Here is a 19,455-nt window from a genome sequence, read left to right as displayed (position 1 = left end):
TTTTAGCCCAATGCAATATAATTTATGTTTATGCTAATGAAGGCTATTTTTTTTCCCCAAAATATTGACTTATGTAAATTAGGTTATATTGTTATGCAAAGTGAGTCAATATGCTGTCAAAAATTGCTGGTAAGAAGACTGCATAGTAATAGAACAGTAATTTCATACACAACAAGATTCAACTATTCAATATTATACAAATTAGATTTGATACGACTGATTAAAACATTCTGAACATAATTATACCATTATTTATTCAGTATTTAAAAGTGGTAACAAAGAAAAAAATTGACAATATATCAAACTACATTTAGTAAAAAAAAAGTAGCACAAGTTTGTCATCAACTCTCATTTATGGCAATAACATTATTTTTCTAAATAAAATTTTTCACTCTCAAAATACTAAGTATATTAACATAACTCATGACAAATTGTTGCACTGACTGTATTATCATTATGCTAGTATTATATGGGATACATACCCTACTGTGCAGACACAGAATGCACCAAATAACTCACCAGTTTTTTTTTTTTATCAACAATTACATGTACCATTTCACTGTTTTTAGTATCTGTACTCTGTGATGAAAGACACTGAGTTTTGACTGCACAAAATATTTTTCTTTGTAGCAACAACCTAGTCAATGTACCCCCCCCCCCCCACACACACACACACCTCAGGATATGTGGGAACAAGAAAAATGGGGGCAAACAAAAAATGACTTACTGCCATGCTCATCCCCTCCCCCATTTCCCCCACCCTGTCTTTATTTTTTTCTTGGAATCATTTCTGAAACATCAGCGCATATGCGTAAATCAAGAAACTGTTATTTTTGATAGTTTCTTTAACCAGAATTATCCAGAGACTCCAGGGCTGCTGGGAGTATCAATGCCTCAAATTAACCACCCTGTATGTTATGGCTTTCCTTTCTGTCTGTATTTTGAATTACCCAGGAGCACAAAATGAACCAAAACCACTACAACACACAAAGAATTGTAGGTAACCCTGAAAATGAAAAGAAGTCTTAAACTTGACCCCCTACACATCACACATCACACATCCTGGTACTTTCTGGGGTATTGTTGCCAACATTTGTGACACCATTTAAAATACAAAATCACAACTTGGGGAAAAGATGTACAAGAGATGTACAAGAGATGTACAAAAGATGTAAAAGCCTACTCTGTTAAAAAAAAGTTTGCAATGTGAAATTTACAGAGGATTCAAGTTGCCACAACTCCATTCATAAAGGTATATGATGAAAGAAACTCAGCTTTAATACATGAACACAAAATTATTCACATTTTCTAATACAAGTATTTACAGTTAATAATTTGATTCAATTATTTTTACACTCGCCAACAATGTCTGTTATAATTTTATTTTGAAAATCTTGTGATGTGTTGCTGAACAGCATCATCTTTTTCTGGATGGTTAAACTGGCTGTTCAGTGGTTCATGTCCTGTGCTGAGATGTGGCAGGGTAATCTGTCCTCTCATACATTGATCCATCTCCACATACACTGTTGAAATAGAAAACAATACTATAATACTATGTTTAGCATTGGGTTTAATAGGTTTTTTTTTTTCAAAATGTTTTCTGTGTAGATATTTTTTTCAAAATCCACTCCAAGACTTTTAAGAGTCAATCCCTTAGGCCGGAAAAAAAATGTTGGGAATTTTTTTTTTTCAAAATCAATGTGTGTGAGCAAATTTTCATTCTGAAATTGACATGAAAACTGAATTTTTCTTTCATTTTTTTGTTTAAAATTCTGGGAAAGATTAAAAATCAGAAACTTGTGACATACTATTAAACAGTTTTAAACGTGCAAGTCACTATTTTTTTTATGAACATGAATATCCTTTTTCTGGGCCTTTTTCACATGCATTGGCCATTTTGTATTTGTGTTCATTTACAAATGCTTTATTAGTTTTCATCAGACAAAGTCTGAAATGAGGGGTGCTTATGTTTTTGATTTCTGTCAGTCAGTCCATCTGTGCATGCAACCGTCTGTTGTCATTTCTCGGACATGCCTGAACTGATTTAGTTCAAAGTTGGCACAATGACAAGTCATAATGGGATACATATGCACCTCAGTTTGTTTTTTGTTGGCTGACCCTTGACAAACCGGCATCTATTTTGTCCCAATAAACACCAAAAATCAACATTTGAACATGTCATCAACTGACATGCATGTCTTGACTGATTTCATTCAAACATGGCATTGACATCACTCATGGTGCGTTACCATGGTGAGAGATGTGCTTTCCAAAAAAGCAAATACGGTTATTTATTTGGTAGAATCAGAAGAAATATTCATTAATTCATTATTGAAATGTAGGTCATCCAACAGACAAGATTCAAACACACTGCTATCAGATTTATCAGAGTTGTCAGATCAAATGTCACTAGTTATGGAGGTTAATGTCTGAATGGGTGATGGTATTACTTGTACCATGGTACACTGAATGAATTGGTGATGGTATTACTTGTACCATGGTACACAGAATGAATTGGTGATGGTATTACTTGTACCATGGTACACTGAATGAATTGGTGATGGTATTACTTGTACCATGGTACACTGAATGAATTGGTGATGGTATAACTTGTACCATGGTACACTGAATGAATTGGTGATGGTATTACTTGTACCATGATACACTGAATGAATTGGTGATGGTATTACTTGTACTATGGTACACTGAATGAATTGGTGATGGTATTACTTGTATCATGGTACACTGAATGAATTGGTGATGGTATTACTTGTACCATGATACACTGAATGAATTGGTGATGGTATTACTTGTACCATGGTACACTGAATGAGTTGGTGATGGTATTACTTGTACCATGGTACACTGAATGAATTGGTGATGGTATTACTTGTACCATGGTACACTGAATGAATTGGTGATGGTATTACTTGTACCATGGTACACTGAATGAATTGGTGATGGTATAACTTGTACCATGGTACACTGAATGAATTGGTGATGGTATTACTTGTACTATGGTACACTGAATGAATTGGTGATGGTATTACTTGTACCATGGTACACTGAATGAATTGGTGATGGTATTACTTGTACCATGGTACACTGAATGAATTGGTGATGGTATTACTTGTACCATGGTACACTGAATGAATTGGTGATGGTATTACTTGTACCATGGTGCACTGAATGAATTGGTGATGGTATTACATGTACCATGGTACACTGAATGAATTGGTGATGGTATTACTTGTACCATGTTACACTGAATGAATTGGTGATGGTATTACTTGTACCATGGTACACTGAATGAATTGGTGAGGGTATTACTTGTACCATGGTACACTGAATGAATTGGTGAGGGTATTACTTGTACCATGTTACACTGAATGAATTGGTGATGGTATTACTTGTACCATGTTACACTGAATGAATTGGTGATGGTATTACTTGTACCATGGTACACTGAATGAATTGGTGAGGGTATTACTTGTACCATGGTACACTGAATGAATTGGTGAGGGTATTACTTGTACCATGTTACACTGAATGAATTGGTGATGGTATTACTTGTACCATGGTACACTGAATGAATTGGTGATCGTATTACTTGTACCATGGTACACTGAATGAATTGGTGTTGGTATTACTTGTACCATGGTACTCTGAATGAATTGGTGTTGGTATTACTTGTACCATGGTACACTGAATGAATTGGTGATGGTATTACTTGTACCATGGTACACTGAATGAATTGGTGATAGTATTACTTGTACCATGGTACACTGAATGAATTGGTGATGGTATTACTTGTACCATGGTACACTGAATGAATTGGTGATGGTATTACTTGTACCATGGTACACTGAATGAATTGGTGATGGTATTACTTGTACCATGGTACACTGAATGAATTGGTGATGGTATTACTTGTACCATGGTACACTGAATGAATTGGTGATGGTATTACTTGTACCATGGTACAATGAATTGTCTTATTAGATAATTTTGTTCATGGGGTAGATACAGCTTTTGTGGCTTGGGGTCATGTGATGGAAGCGTCCAAGCTTGCGTATACAGTCCATAAAGGTTTTATCATATACCTTACAGTGTGATTTAGAATGACATGTTTTGTTTTGATTGATGAAAGCAGGAGTGCTGAGCCAAGTGTGATACGGGAAATTATTGCCCTGTTGTGAGGGCGCACTTCCAGGCAGGGCAATACAAGGTAACGGTATGTGATGTTTTAAACAAATGTTTGGTAAGGCCAGACTTTTTTAATTCCTTGTTTCTCAAGTTTTTATATGGCAATTTTTTTGAGGAGGGTGAAAAAAAAAAAAAATAATTCTTTTTTTCCATTAGATTTGTGTGATTCTCAAAGAAATGTAAGTGAGATCATTGATCGGAGAGAAGAAATGAAATAAAATTTTATTCCATGTATAACCTTGTTTCTCATCTGCCCGAGACTTCGGTACTTTGATCATGATACGCCCACGAAAATTCAACTTGGGTTTGTTATGCGGCGGGCAAAAAAAAATGAATATAAAAATAAGTTTTTTTTTCGCAATTTTTTGCACTTACAAGTCATCAGGCGCAAGAAATTACGCTGAAATAAAAATTTATTTTTATTTCATTTTCGGCTCCTGTTTATTCGGCGGGTTCGCGAAACAAGGGGTAATAAAAGTCTGGCCTAACCAACATAAAATACGAAAAACAAAATGTTATTTAAAATACACACACAAAAATTTTAACAAAAATGCAAATATTTTTTCTATGAAAACTTGTATTATTTAGAACCATACCTTTATTATTTGTTTTTTGTCATGCTTGTATGGATATTGATCTGGTACTTGTTACTGTCTGGCTGTCAATATATCTTGTGTGTACAACCTGGTGTAAAGAAATGAGAGCTTTAACAAATAATGAACAGTGCCCACACACTATTTCACAGAAATGTTGCATACAATAATAAATTGGTCTACACACAACAGACAAATAATAAGTGTTTTAATATTTTATAAAATAAATTGGGAAATAATATAAAACACACTACTAACTTACTTTTGAACACTGTTGTGAGGTTTGGTGCTAGTTGACATGTCTACTTCTGTGGAACTTTTAGGTACCAGTACGCTGTAGTCAGATTCAGTTGCTATGACAACTAAATGATGCAATGTATATTTTCCGTTTTCACTTATGCATCATATGCCAGTTTGGGTCACTAGGTTATGCACACAGTGTACTTGATAGTCTACAACAAATAAATCAAAATACAATAATGATAGTGTTACTTATAAAACTCAAGATAAGAATAAAGATTTTCTATCACTGTGAGTTGCACCTCGACTCCGAGAGTATCAAACTCTGGCGTCGTCATCTAACCTGTCGATGTCATCTTGGTAGAAGTTCCCCGGTGTTCCTATTAAAGTGGCTTGGCTCTGAATATCTGATATTTTTTAAATGAAAATAAAAAAAAACATAAGGCTGTGGCCAGCTCAAACTTTGACAAAACTGAGGTAAACAAGACACACCTACTGTAGTGGGACTGCACCGTGAGAAATCCCTGGAAAAACACCAAGATTAGAAACACACAAATACACATGGAATAAACCCACATGTTGGCCAGCTTAAACTTTGACAAAACTGAGGTAAACAAGACACACCTACTGTAGTGGGACTGCACCTAGAGAAATCACTGGTAAAAACACCAAGATTAGAAACACACAAATACACATGGAATAAACCCACATGTTGGCCAGCTTAAACTTTGACAAAACTGAGGTAAACAAGACACATCTACTGTAGTGGGACTGCACCTAGAGAAAACACTGGTAAAAACACCAAGATTAGAAACACACAAATACACATGGAATAAACCCACAGGTACACAGCTGCTATGTAGTCAAAACAAAATCACATGTTCGTTTCACCTTTGACCTAGGCGATAGACGACCCGAAAATTCCTTGGTTCATGCAAGCCATTTAAAATTGACAGCTATGATTGGTGATTGGCTGCTAAGTGATATGAGACCTTAAGAGAAATAAGAAGGTTGAATAATTTACTCATCACTCCTGTGTGTGATAGAACAACATTACGACATCAACAATCAATAATTAAAATTTCTGTAAATTAAAACAATTTAAATACATAATTAGTAAAGTTGGATTGTTGGTGGCGGTAAAGATTTCACATTCCCTGTGAAAGAGATGTACCATATAGCAAAGTGTCCTTGTACCTGAAATTCTAAACAGGAATGGGTATTTTAATAAATAAAATGAAACAGTGTTATAAAAACAACCATTCTGTATAGAATATACCAACTTTGGTCACTGCTTGTATTTTTATTTTTGAAACGATATACTGAATATAATGAAATTTTACCACTTTGGTCAGATCTCTAGAGATCAATAAAATTCGTCAACTTTGTATATTCTACTGTAAATGTTTATCCTTGCTTTAATTGGTCACATGCCCAAATATGGGTTCACTGTCTTTCCTGTGATGTCAGAATGCTGTCAGTGAACCTGTGACATAACACTGTATTCTGAGCAAGCTTGACCATAATTGGTATATTGCAGTGTTGGGGATTGGTTATCACCTACTATATAGGCATACAGGCAGAACATTTGAAAGCAGTTTACACAATTTTATTGGAACTCTAAAAGAAGCAAGTCATGGCATGCAGCAAGAAAAATAATAGTGTGCCCTCTAACAGGACTGATTTGGTAGGGATTCTCAGTCAAAATGGAATTGCCAAAATCAAGTTCAAGTCAACTTGTTGACTGCTGGGGTGGTCAGTGTTCAAGGAAAAAAAATGTAAATGACTGTATAGGTGACTTGAGGCACAAATAAAAATGTTGTGGTTCCTGATTTCTTTCATCTTTAAACTTATTTTATTTATAAAATGTGAATTTCATTTTACAAAATTACAAATTCCATAAGTATAGTAAGATGTTTTTCAAGATCACGATATCAATGTACAATTTTCACAGCAAATCGTTTTGTGTCAGTGGTACGTCATATCAGCTCAGAGGGCACACTGTGTGGGAACAGAAAGAATATGTTGCCTGGAATATGGGTATAACCATAGACAAAGTGACCACACGTGTGAACTTACCTGGTTTAACAGATCAGTGGCTGGACCCAGTAGTGAAACAACAGGAAGTGTACATTTGCTGAGACTAAGAACAGAAGGGACACCTCAGATGAATATTTGCAGTCTCCAACCAAAGTACCACCAGGTTACAAGATGCTTGACATGGAGAAAACATCAAGTCTTTTAAACAAAGCAATAAAAGAACATAAATTATTCAACAACCATGTGCACAGGTGAATTGCAGTGAAATGACATTCAGAAATGATGAAATTTGTGTGACATTGAACTTGATGTGTCAAATGTATGGTTAAAAAAGGTTGATGGTGGATCTGTGAAATTATCAGAAGCTAAACGTTAAGTGAGATGCATCATGGGAGGACCATCATGTTGTAGGAGTACATTAAAGTACAGTAGTCATGGTAACACATCATGTTTGATATGGATCACAGATGATGTACACACAGTACTGTATACAATGCATGTAAAATTAGAACAGAAAGTTTTGCATCTCAGAAATGGGATTCATCATGGAGTACCATAATCATGTAAGGCTTCATTAAAGGGCGGAAGTCATAGTAACAAGTCATGTTTGATATGTAAATGTAGAAAAAATAATATTCATGAGAAATCCAAATCAATATACTAACCTGTAGAGACCAGTCAGTGATGAACACTATCACAGGGGTATGTCAATTTCAGTGTGGGTGGGTATGTATCTTTCTGATACTGACACTCTGACAGCTTGCATGACTTGCATGGCACCATGTTGTTGAAAGGGTGAAAGTTCATTGCTACCATATAAGGATGTGATGAGTGACTAAATGCATGAATTCATGTCTTTGATTGGATAACTGCTTTACGCTGTGTCAGTAAAACAGATAGACAAAGCATATAAATTATTCAAATAAACTTGCATTATAACAGGGGTTTTTCCAGAAAAACTGCAAGAGAGAGTGCTGCAATTCAGCAGAGCCACAAAGTTAGGGAGATAGGGTTCTCCCTACCAGGGTGTGGAGTTTTTGATAGTTCTAAATTAAAATGGAGCATTCTATGGCTTTCTTGGGGCCAAAATTACTATCAGCCAGGTCATAGTTGAAGACTGTGGCCACATGTGATCCCTGGTCAATCAGAATTTTATGGTTGCCAGAGGATCTGCTCCCCAGGGTAAGGGGGGGGGGGGGGGCTCATGGCTCAGATTTAAAAAAATCCCTGATCATTGTATAGTTTTTAGGAAAAACAAAGAGTACCTAGTTTTTTGAATGTCCATCTTGGGTGTAAATTGAATATACTGGATGTCACAGCAATATAGATCTGAGTATTTTCTACAAAAGTTCATCAGAACAAAACTGTCATAGACTGCGTAAAAGTTGAATGTCTGATGTATGTGGTAGTTTGAACTTGATCAGTCTAGGCATGTCAGATACATGTATAAGTATCCAAAACTACATGCTACGCATTAATTTCAGAGTGCACGGCAGGCGAACATACATAGTTCGCACGTTTTCTATTTTGTTATTACTCGAGATCAACCCCGATGTTGCAATACTGAAATAATCCATATTTCTTTTGAGTAGTAGTTCTCCAAACAGCAAAAATGTGATCGTCAAGTCGTGAAACCTGGTCACTATCATCATTTTACTTTTCCAAATAATCTTGTCCATTGAGACTATCATGAATGGGGTGTGAACGAGCATGACTTGTTGGCGGCCGTGAAAGGTTTAAATAATTCCCTCACCCTCAGTTTACCTTTCGAAAATTGTGACTCAACAGTTTTTAGAGAAAAAAGTCATCATTTTTTGTGGAAATCATTTTAACATCGCGATAATACACTTCCGCATTGCGTTGATAAAAATACTTCTGTCAACAATCGGAAAACTTCGACTGTATGACAGAGCATTTTCATTGGTTAACGAAAGACGTGACCTGTTAGGTCAAAGGAAGTTTTTCATGTCAAATTATGATGAAACCATGGTGGAAATAGCCTTGTATTGAGAGTTTGCATACAATCTTGCCTTTGACCGTTTTCCCAGACCCTACTCATTTTTGCACCGTAAATTCAGACGGTATGTGAACCGTATTGTAATAAAATGTGTAATAAAATGTATTGTAATAACATTTTTGTTTTTAATGACGACTCGTTTCACATGTCTGTTTTCTCAAAAAGACGTAGCATTCCTCTGAGACTGGCGCTGTGAACGAAAAATATAATTCGGATAATGATTCAAGGCTCGGAAGATGGTTACAGTTTTAAATGCACCAACAAAATTTTTTTTCTGAGGTGGTCCTCGAGTATAAGCCCACCCGTTATTTTTTTCCGATTTTACATGTTCAGGCCCCTGGGCTTATACTCGGGGAAGTACGGTATATGTCTTGTAAAATTCGGTAAATTAGGAGGGGGGCTAATAATCAGATATATGACTTGTAAAATTCGGTAACATATTGAGCAGAGATTTATACTTGAACAAGTACAGTAAATGTTAAGTTATACTTGGACTGTACTGTGGGTAATATCAACTACATATTATTGAGATATGAATGTAGAAAAAAATATTAATTATTCAAATCAATATACTAACCTGTGGAGACCAGTCACCGTTGAACAGTATCACAGGGGTATGTCAATTTTGGTGTGGGTGGGTATTATCTTTTCGGTCCGAATAGCAAATAATTAAGATGCTATATTCTTGTAGTACAGCCTGTCATCTGTAAATTATAAACAGTAGACAATAAAGGCAACTGTTGGCTTACATGCACTCCTAATGGAGCTTCTAATACAATACATGTACATTGTATGACAGTACTTAGTGAAATCTAATAAAATACACAACTATTTTTATTTATTGATTTCAGTATGAAAATACTATTTTGCTGCATTGCTGTAATCTTTTTGTTTTTTATTGTTGTTTAATTTATTATTGTTGTGTAGTTTTAAGTGACTTTACTGCTGTACTCTTCAAATTCATATAACTGTGTAAATAAAAAAAACAAGCAAAAAAACAAAAAAATAGCTCAATATTTTTAAGAGATGGTAAAGTTGTTAGCGTGTTTGACGATACTTTATTTTCGCTTGGCTCTAATTTTCGCTGAAGGAATGATTCAGTGAAAATAAAATCCAGTAAATGTACTTTTTCCCTATATTTTACATTCAACTCGTCAAAAAATCAGTGAAAATAAATTCTACATGTTGCACCAAAAAAGTCTTTTGAGCTAAAATTAATTCCAGATAAAATAAAGTATTTTACAGTAAAATATATTTTAAATAAACACATTCATGATTTCAAAATGCAAGTTTTAATTCATTGCTCTAATTTTCATCATAGATGGTATATCTCAAAATTAAAATACAAATAATTTTTTTTTTATTTCCCTGATATAACACTAAAATCAAAGAAAACTTAAAAAAGAACTCTTGTGTGAGACGTATTAAAAATGAATTCAAAATTCAGGATTAGCCTTGCAAACAAGAACCTTGGCAACTAATATTTGTCTGCTATTTGAGATGAACAACATGAAAATCCAAAACTAATTAGATCGTCACATTGTCTTGGAGTATTTATGCACCAAGATTCATTGAAATAAGATGATAAGTTGGCTGACATTTCTCCATTTCAACTGTGGTGGCACATTTTCTTTAAGATATTTCAAGGTTACATGCGGAGACAATAAGCCGTATATTCTCATCCTTTCAGGGAAGTCACTGTGTTAGAATTTCATGTTGTCACATAGAACAAATATTAAAGTGAAAAACAACTGAAAAGACAAAGGTATACTTACTCTACAGTAAGTACTTCATCTCTACCAGTACCATAGAAATCCCATAAAAATACAGCTTTACCAACACTAATCAATGCCAAGCTATCAGGTGTAAAGCAGAGTTTCTTCAAATTCTCAGAATGGCCTATGAACACCTGTTATATAAAAATGACAAATATTTTTTTTATGTAGACATTATAGATTGAGAGTAAACTCATAGTAGCTGCTTACAGTAAGTAGACAACGCAGGTATTATAACATTGAATACATGGCAAGGTAAATACTATGTTAAAGCAGAGTAAATCAGAGTACTTTGCATGTGATTCAAACAAACTGAAGCTGTGCAGACAAGCATCAGGATGAATGTGAATTTCCCATATACAAGTCATTGATATGTTCTACTACCTTAAATATTGTAGTTGAGTTGAAGCACATATACAAGGCAGTATTTGATATGTCAACAAAACCTGCCAACTAATAATCTGCCATTTGATTGGTCTAACTGTTAGGGTTGAGTAGCCAATCAGAAACAATCTTGTATGTAGCTTTGTATTGACTCAAATATTGTGATTAGCTCTCCAGATGTGGTAAAAATGATGCTTGAATCAGAACATTAATTTATAGTCAATGTTTAGTATAACTTTTACCTGGAAATTGAGATCCAGTCTCATATGATAGTCCCATACTTTGACTACTTTATCACCAGTGGTAAATAAATGCCTAACATCGGGAGACACATCCAGAGATGTACAGCCAGTATGGTGTGTGTTAGATATCTAAATAAATAAATATATGAATATTATGTAAGATTCAACTATTTTTGTGAATATCTCAGATAAAAATAATTATTTTGACTACAATTTCAGAAGTCCTCTCCAAATACAGGAAATATAGTACACTGTTTTTATTTTGTGAGTCAGTAAAAAATTGTGAAATTTTGTAGCAGTGAAAGTTTCTCTGGGTTTCTATGACAACAGAGTGTCAGTGACTTTTGATTTTTTGTCATAATGAACACCATAAAATTCTCAAATTTTGACAAATTTCTAGCAGTGAAAATTAAGTGGTTTACTGTACACTTTGATTTGAGATCAAGATGTCAGAAAAATTTCTAGCAGTGAAAATTAAGTGGTTTACTGTACACTTTGATTTGAGATCAAGATGTCAAAAAATCTTCTGAAATCAGTGTTTAGATTATCACTTAGGGATCAATCAAAAATAAATATATATTTATAACATAGAATTGACAATATGTGAAAACACTAAAATGGTAAATATAATGAATAATGTACCTCACTCAAAAGTCTTTCAGTTCTGGAATCTAGTTTGAGCAACCTGGATGATGATGTCACAACCAGTAAATGTCTTGTTTTATGTGGTGCATAACAAACTTTAACAGCAGTATCCAACACATTGTACATTTCATTCCTGTGTTTATATATGTGATATCAACATGTACAACCTGAGTACAAAACATGGCATGGTTAGTAAGGGGCGAGTAGATTATCAAATAGCAAGTGTACCATGGCCATTACTGTGTAGCTACACTGAACACTTGATGCTGGTGGTAGCTAGGAGCCGCCCAGGGAGTAGAAATGTATGACTGCTTTAATACAGCCATGGTAGATGGGAAGGAGTAATTCAGTATTGTAACTCTCAAAGATTACTCATAGAGGTAGAGTTACAGTAAATCTTTCTTAACAATGATGTATCCAAAATACTAAACCACACAATAACATATCAACAAAACCATGTAATTGACCAGACTTGTTCACACTGCAATGTGCCACTTTTAATAAAAAATTGATATAAAGTTATGACAGCCTACCTTATCCAATGATCTTGCATCTACAATGCTAACAGTAAACTCAGAGGGTCCAACAAATGCTATATACTGTCCATCTTTACTCACAGTGATGGCATCAGGTCCATACCCTTCTCCTTTACAAACAGTGTTGCCAAGCAACGACATCATCTGATAACCACTCTCTCCATCATATAGTGCTATAGATCCAAGAGAACCACAACTGTACAAGTAGTTGCCATTTGGTGAGTAAACAAGACCAGTAACTTTACCACCATGCTGTCTGAAATTTAACAAAAGCTCTCATTAAATAATACTGAGTGTACATATACAGACATGCTTCAATAAGTTTGGTAAATCTCACACACTATCATTTTGAGGCATGGTAATGATACTTTACCTGTGCTCTGCTAGCAGACTTGTTGTGGAAACATTAAAAGCTCTGACACACCCATTATCAAATCCACATGCAAATACTTGTGAATTAAGACAGATGATAGATGATAGCACACGTACATTTCCTAGATGCATTGAAGTCATACAACTATATACAAAGAACATTTGAAACATTGATGTAATATTAGATTACAACTTACATGATTCTATCTGCTGGATCTTGAGTTGGTTGGAAGGATGCATCAAAACATACATCATCAAAGTCGGCTGTAGAATAGAATAGATGTATGACACTCTCCCAGATTAATGGGTGCAGAACACAGAGAACCATTCCATACACGTCATAAGTGTACATTATCACAGTCACATGATACCATCCTACTGAAATAGAAATACCAGAACATCACTGCATTTTATTTTAGTAAGACTATTATGACAATTAAGTCACAACTTATTGCTGTAATGGATACACTGTAATAATATGACTATGTGGAGCTCCTATACTGTTACACAAATAAAATGTGCTTTTTCAAACATGTACCATATTTGCTCTATTAATGGTGCATATGTTTATTACTGTAAGAGTCATCAATAGACATTATTCATAAATAGCTGCTGAGATTTTGTTGAGAGCGACAAAGCCATGCAAATTGCCCCCCCCCCCCCCATATTGTTACATTCTCTATCGCCATCTAGTCTACTGATCCTAATACCATGGTTTCCATGGTCACAGGAACAGTGGATTAGACAACGTTAGAGAATGGAACAATATTTGAGGGAGGAGGGCAATTTGCATGGCTTTGTCGCTCTCAAGTCTCATTGTTCTCTCGCTCTCAACAAGATCTTGGCAACCATTTTCAAATAAGGTCTATTAATGATCTAGCACACTGTAAATGACTTACCGTGTATCATCAAAGTTGGCAATCTTTATTCTAACAATGTCAACATATGTATGGGCTTTTGCCATGACATTCACCTCACCACTTCTGTTTACATGTGATGTATTCCATACTACAACTAACTGTTGAAAAGAAGACCTTAACATTTAGAAATTTGGAGATTAAAATCGGTTATGGAAGTTATGTGACACTTCAATTTGTTACAGTAGTCGCTGTGTTAAGCATTCATTATAGTGCTACTAGTGATGTTTTGAGTATCTAGTGTCATGATTTACAATTCCACAAACAACACAACCAGTATGTGAACAATTATAAAAATCAAAGATGGATAAATGATGAGTTGATTAATACTCCAAATGCATACTTTGCGGTATCCTCATAAAACTCTTATTATTGTTCATCTTCTTGATTCAACTGCTTGGTGTATAAAGCCCAGCACTGCGGAAAATGAGGTGGATGAAAAGTAGTGGAACTTACGATGAGCTCCCTTTCAAAACACACAAACCATCTTGGGAATATTGCGTAATCACTCCATATTTGCAATTTGTATTTCCTAATAAGGTAGGATGTAGATATCGTGTTCAATATCACAAAATTATGACATGCTACAACTTAAGTATATACTGTAAACCACTTTAATTTTGTGAGAGAAAAATTTCTGTGAATTTCATGATTCAGTGAAAATCACCAGATGAAAATTTCTGTATACAACTACATTTTGTATTCTGTGCACGTTTTAAACACTATCCAAGTAGCCAAGGTATTAAAAATGAAGAGTACTGGCAAATCAAATTCTGCATAGGCATAGTCTCTAACACATGATTTTTGGTTCATTTAGTGTATTTTTTTGGACGCAGCAGCCCTCAAAACCTAATGTTAACACATTTTCCTTGTTAAGGAGTTTTGGCTGTTCCCTCTCTGAACACCAACAGAATATTTGCTGTTGTACTTAACAAAAGATTTCAACACTAAACACAAAGGAAAGTTTATAGGATTAAAGTAGGATTTAGATCATGTTATAATCCAAATCTCCCTTGGAGTTGTAAACAGAAATTTTCATATGATGAAAGTTTGTAGCAGTGAAAATTACTCTGGAATCTGATAACAGAAAATGTCAACAACTTTCACAAAATTTTGTTTTTATGAATGCCATGAAATTATTGAATCACAAAAACAGTTCACACTATATTGGATAGATATTTTTATCAAGGACTGAAATATCTACTTTAATCTGAAATTAACTGAGAATAAATTTCTAATTTTTCACTTGCTACACAATACAACACTTGTGACTATTCAGAACTGCTATTTACTCACCAAAGAGAGAAGACAGAATAAAACATGTGTTTTAAACATAGCAAGACATTCCCCAGTATTGAATTTCCATACTCTGACCACGCTAAGATGTCCTGTATGCGTTGATGTTAATAGTGTAGTACTACCATTGAATGTCAATGCAGACACCTGTAAAAAAACACACAAATCAGTTACACTATAACATAAACTTTACAAAGATTGATTAAATTTCTAGTTTTTAGACCTCATAGGCAGAAGCTTCAACAGGTGAATCATTCTGTACCCAACACTAAAAACATAAAATTGTTATCCCAAATTTGAACAGCACACCAAATACTGTAAAATACTTTATTTTCGCTTGGAATTAATTTTCGCTATTTTTGCTGAAGGAATGATTTAGGCCAGACTTTTTTTTATTCCTTGTTTCTCGAGTTTTTATTGGTCAATTTTTTTTGAGGGGGGCGAAAAAAAATTAAAATTATTTTTTTTTTTCATTAGATTTGTGTGATTCTCAAAGAATTGTAAGTGAGATCATTGATCAGAGAGAAGAAATGAAATAAATTTTTATTCCATGTAAAACCTGGTTGGCAATGTCGTCAATTTTCAGCATTAATGAGGGATTTCTCGTTTTTTTTGACGACACGGCGTGTCACCACAAACCAGGCCGCCGCCATGTTCGCCTAGTAGTCTCAAGCAGCACGCAGAGGGATCAATACCTGAGATTCACTGCCAACCAACGCGCATAAAGTATAGATATAGGGGGAAAAAATGAAGATGAAAATAATTTTTTTTAGCAATTTTTCACAAGTCGCGGGTGCAAGAAATTATGCTGAAATAAAATTTCATTTTTATTTCATTTTCGGCTCCTGTTCATTTGGCGGGTGCACGAAACAAGGGATAATAAAATTCTGGCTTTAGTGAAAATAAAATCCAGCGAATATACCGATTTTCCTATATTTTACATTCAACTCAGTCAAAAATCAGTGAAAATAAATTCCATACAAAACACATTGTATCAAGTGGTCCACTAACCCCTTAATGCAAACAAAAGCTGAGTGATTTATGCTAAGAAGCCAAACATGGCAATAGTGGTGATCTTGAGTCAGTTAAACAGCTTTGTTGCAAACATTGATATTTATTTTTCATTTACTGGTGCAGAAATGAACAGAAAATACATGAAAATACTTGAAAAAAAAGAAAATGCTCTGAAAGCTAAAAAAACTATTTGACACAAATACCAAATCACAGGTGCTAGACTGAATTATGATAGCACCACAGCTCAAAGTTGTGTTGATTTTAGTGGATTTTATCTTGCAGGCATAGTCACTGGATTATAAATTCACTGGTTTGTGAAGGAAACTATACATACTATTATTGTTAAATTTGTATATTTAGCTGTCAGTGAAATTAGCAAAAATAAAACCCAGTGAAAGAATAAGTCCTATGCAGTACTAATCCCCCATCAGTTATAATGAACTGTCCCTAGTTATGTTTTCCCATTACTTATTAATTTGGGGTATAAACATGCAGGAGTGTGTCCACCTGTTTAGACAACCAAATTTTGGTTTGGACAAGTAAACACACAAATTGCCTGTCATTATGGACAGTTAAATCAAGTTAAAATAATTACTTGTCAAAAGTCAGGTTGAACAAATTCTGTGATCATTGTGTTAGATGTCTGTAAAATACTGGTCCCCATGCTGTATTGTGTTGGATATGTTACCATAGCAATGTACACAATGTGCTGTCTGACATAATCGCCATTTAAACAAAACTGTTTTTAAAATCTCCACATGTAATTTAAAAATAATGCACCAAGAATGAAATGTAAATTGATTTTTTGTGAACAATCACATTTTAAATAAAATAAATTCTGGGTTTTACAGTTAATTGCATGCAAATGAGTTCACAATTATTAATTTCTATGCAAACGGTCATTCCACCAATGTTTTAATTTTTATTTTATTTACTTCGTTCTATATAGTTATTGACTAGCACTTGGTTTTACTTTTAAGAAAATATATTCAGAAAACTAAACTTAAATGTCATCTTTCACATCTGTAGTTATACCATGATTATGTTTTCACTAAAGATAAGAGTACAACTCATTTGTAAAATTAAAATAAAATAAAAATGCCTACCTACATGTACAGTACGGTCCGAGTGTAACTCAAATTCCAAGCTGACTATCAGCTGACTTTGTATTTTCATAAAAACTTTACAATTTTTAAAGTGAATATTATGTTGATCAATAATTTCAACATATTCTTTGTAGTATTTACCTATGTTACTTATTTGAGAAATATTTAGGTAGATTACAACAATGTATGCTGCACAATTTAGATATGTGACAGTTTTGAAAGCAAGCTAAGATAGTTTTAAGCCAGCTAGCTAAATGTTAAGTTATACTCAGACTGTACTGTACCTACCCATTATTTTATAGATCATTACTAGAAACATCAAATTAGTTTTGTTTGGCCTCACTGATTTAGACAAGCATTTGTATTTTAATTTCAAGGTGACATGTGTTAATAAAAAATGTGTAAATAAATCAATAAATATGACACTAAACAGAGCATGCTGGTATATTCAGGGCTGATTAGCAGTAGGAAAAACAATTTTGTGTTTCCAGTAACATCACAAATTATGCACCTAATAAATAGACATTAAAAATGACCACCTTATTAGTTGTAGATTTCCTTACTGTCATATTCTGGTTATCATTAGAGTAAAACTAACCAGTCTAACAACGCTCAGAACCCAGCTTATGTTTTCTGTTCAAGAACATTAAAAAAAATATAAATAAACAAATTCATTTTAGTGGGTGGAATATATAAAATTTAGCATAAATATAGATAAAATATAAACGGACTAATATTTTTTAATACACAAAGTTATCTTGCGTTTTACCAAAAATATGGGTAGGTAGGTAAATGTATTGGAAACACAATTATTATCTCCCTGGTATTATCGATTAACAAGGGCTGGGATATGAGGCCTTGATTTCGTGGAAATGACCTAAGCCACCAGAACAGTCGCTGACTTGGCGACTAACAAAAAGTGCCGACAGAATATCATTTATAAACGACCATTGATAGCAATCTCCCTACGACTGACTGGGAGGCTAGCTGTCGACTGGACCCCCCTTTACTCGACCAAACGCGATCACCTGCCTGACTCGAACCACAACACCAGACATCTAGGGTGAGTTTAGTTGCACAGAACGTTTTTGAATCTTTCCGCCATTTCGCATTTGTATGTTAATGCTCGGAACGCTCGTGCACGTCAACAACACAAGTACAATAACCGATTTACGCGAGTTTAGTATTGTTGAAAACTACACTTGATATCCGCTATGATGTCATGTAATACTAATTTACAATTAGAAGAAAATCGTTATAATTGGAGACTACTCACAAACTGAACTTTCACCGGACAGTTTCAACATGGCTGACGAAAACATCCTGGAGGCCATCATCGTTAATAATTACGTTTTTTTGTGAACAACACAAGAGGGCGTCCTATATCTCAATTCACGATACCAGGGTTATAGGCTGATATAAAAAATAAAAGAATATAAGGCTGTTATATTACAGAGCCGTCAAGAATGAAAAAAAAAAACAATCTCAGAATCTACAGATCAAATTTCTTCTTTGAAGACTATCTTACGTATTAAGTTGAAAACACAGAATTACGGGTTTGCCTTTCCAAATTTTGATTGAGTGACCAAATTCTTAAAATACAAGTTGAGCGTCGCAAACAAATTCCCCTGAATTGATAGAAGATGAAATCTGTTTCACCCAAGTCAGCTTGCAGAGACGAGCGATTGAAGGGGCTCTCTCTTTATTGGTTAGTGAAAAATGAAGTGGCACACACAACCAAATACAAGTCATTGCTAGAATTATTACAGCTGATGGGATGTTCATATATGGATACTCTTGATTTGGTAAGTGTAATTTTGTAATAAATTATAAAACAAAGTTATACTGTTAATAGACACAATTGGGAATTTGTCATAAATGTTCAGACTTTCTTTTCTTGTGTTTCTATCTATATCTAATATTCACAATCATAATATTGTGCAATTTTTATTTTTTACCACTGATAGAAATTTGCATTTTTAAAGATGCAATAAAGATATGTTATTATAGCACAATTTTTGAATTATTTTTAGGGTGGCAATGCACACTACACATCAGAGCATAATTCAGGA

General features: G+C 34.2%; 2 long non-coding RNA genes across 2 annotated transcripts; both read right to left on the bottom strand.

Moving 5' to 3' along the window:
• Positions 1–220: 220 nt before the first annotated feature.
• On the bottom strand, positions 221–7,237 carry LOC146730076 (uncharacterized). Its single transcript, XR_014927907.1, has 4 exons — positions 7,119–7,237; positions 5,062–5,251; positions 4,803–4,890; positions 221–1,523 (listed from the first exon to the last, which is right to left on the bottom strand). It is a non-coding gene; the product is annotated as an uncharacterized LOC146730076 (long non-coding RNA).
• Positions 7,238–7,806: 569 nt separating this feature from the next.
• LOC146730075 (uncharacterized) lies at positions 7,807–11,591 on the bottom strand. Its single transcript, XR_014927908.1, has 4 exons — positions 11,498–11,591; positions 10,872–11,005; positions 9,674–9,800; positions 7,807–7,958 (listed from the first exon to the last, which is right to left on the bottom strand). It is a non-coding gene; the product is annotated as an uncharacterized LOC146730075 (long non-coding RNA).
• Positions 11,592–19,455: the final 7,864 nt, after the last annotated feature.

This window comes from Saccoglossus kowalevskii, chromosome 20 (genome assembly GCF_978046115.1).
Source record: "Saccoglossus kowalevskii chromosome 20, keSacKowa6.1, whole genome shotgun sequence".
Taxonomy (NCBI): Eukaryota; Metazoa; Hemichordata; class Enteropneusta; family Harrimaniidae; genus Saccoglossus; species Saccoglossus kowalevskii.
The sequence above is the reverse complement of the archived record's forward strand: the minus strand, read 5'-3'. Positions and strand labels throughout refer to the sequence as shown.